The sequence below is a fragment of the Austrofundulus limnaeus genome, unplaced genomic scaffold, assembly GCF_001266775.1.
Source record: "Austrofundulus limnaeus strain Quisiro unplaced genomic scaffold, Austrofundulus_limnaeus-1.0 Scaffold302, whole genome shotgun sequence".
In the NCBI taxonomy this organism is placed as follows: Eukaryota; Metazoa; Chordata; class Actinopteri; order Cyprinodontiformes; family Rivulidae; genus Austrofundulus; species Austrofundulus limnaeus.
The window spans coordinates 467,594-469,715 of record NW_013952704.1 but is presented as its reverse complement, the minus strand read 5'-3'; positions in this window follow the sequence as shown (position 1 = coordinate 469,715).

Sequence of the window (2,122 nt, the reverse complement as noted above, 5' to 3'; positions counted from 1 at the left end):
GACTGTAAACTGAAGCCGTGTTGTAATTAATGGATGCATTGACAGATTTAGTCACATAGCTAATTTGGATGAAATCATATTAATCTAACAGTGATGAGTCATCATGGACTACTTTATACACACAGATACATGGCTGTACAGCAGCTGGGAGGAAAATAAGGAGGAAATGAGGAACGGAAAATAGACACGTCACAATTATGACTTTATCTCGTAATATTACGACTTTAATCTTGTAACATTATGACTTTAATAATGTAACGACTTTAATCTCATAATTATGACTTTATTCTCGTAAAATTATGACTTTAATTTCATAATATTATGACTTTAATCTTGCAATAATAATAAAAAATCTTGTTGTGTGGCCCTAATACTCTGTCATATTTTTTTGTGTATCTCCAAGTAAAATATGTTTTTGTTGTTTTCATGTAATATAAAACAAGACTTAAAATCAGTTTGAATTTTTTAATTAATTATTCAATGCAGCAAAATAAACCAGACTAAAAAGTAAAAAGTAATGTTTGTGTTTTTTTTTTTTTTTTTTACATAATAAAGGTTTTCCCATCATCAGGCCATTCTATGTTAGTGCCAAAACGTCATACATTGGTTCTTACAGATGAATAATTAAATAATTAGCACCGTGGTCGTAGTTGTTGTTTGTAAAAGTGTGAATAAAACTGACYTTTTTCTGTTTTCTTCCTAATCTTTGGTTCAGTATTTCTCCTGCAGCTTTAGAAAAATGCCAAACAAACAAGAAGACACATGAAAACATGCGACTCAGTCAGAAATAGTGGAGTGAAAAAAATGACAGATGCAGGTTTGTGGTTACTGGTGACACCAATCAGCCACTGGCAGCATTTCTTTTGCTTCTGGCTCTTTGTGCTCTTCTTGTACAGTTTATTCATCAACTCGTCGTTCTTTTGTCAGCTCAGATTATCAGAAACAAAAATTTATCTTTAGAGACAAAGTTGATAAAAGTTTGTATTCCAGCTGTCAGTGCTCTTCAAACTTWCACCCAGCAGGAGTTGTAAAAAGGTTCAAATCAAACCTCACATTTTTAACTTGAGCATTAAAGTGATGGATTTGCAGAAACTGGGGAGCCTCCAGCAGCACTTGAACATTTTCTTTCCTTTGCTTGTTGCTGCAGTTTTTCTTTCGGCCGGTCCCTTCTGCAGGGCTCACTGAAAGCGAGCGAACTTGCATGAAAAATTTTGCCAGTCGTTTCAAGCCAGTTGACCTTTCTGACACAATCTGAGCTTAAATCTGCAGCCGAGGGATTAGATGACCTCAGCACTGACCACAAGAAGAACTTCTGTTCACATAAATATTTATTCAACAAACTTTCGCGCTGATTACAATCCTGGAAAATAAATTTCAATGCAGCATKATTTTATTTATAATTTATAAAGTTAGGAGAAAAACAACACGATTAGTTTGAATAAATGTTGGATTTGTTTTGGTGAAGTTGTTTCCTTTTCCACTAAAATATCCATGAGATTTATTCAGCATCATTTTGTCTCTGTTTTCTGTAACACTCATAAAATATCTGAATTAAATAGGAATAAATGAATAAAATCAACTTCCTTGATGTGAAAGGATAATTCTTTCACCAAATGAAACCATTTGTAGGAAAATGCTCATTATGTCTCACCTCAACAAGTTTATCTCTSAGAATTAGTATAAAGATAAAGAAATGACCTTTTAACGTGTGTTCTGTGGGAAATTATAATTATTATGTTAACAACCTGAGTCTGGACAAACAGAGATGAATTCTGAGCAGACTGATGAGCTAATGGCTAGTCTGACTGAGGTCAAAGTGTATTGCTGACAAACACGCTCATGATCTGACAGGTCATGTTAAATATTTGTTATAAGCACCTAGAATTGCACGGCTCACGGTGGCATCATGTTTAGWTCTGTTACATTTATTCTGTTTTTCTTCTGAAACTTTTTTAGTTCCTCTTTTAATGGACAAATGTGTGGCGATGCATTTGTACGTATAATACATACATGTATGTATTATTATGTACAGCGGGTAAAATAAGTATTGAACACATTACCATTTTTCTCAGTAAATACTGTATATTACTAGAGGTGCTAATGACATGAAATTTTCACCAGA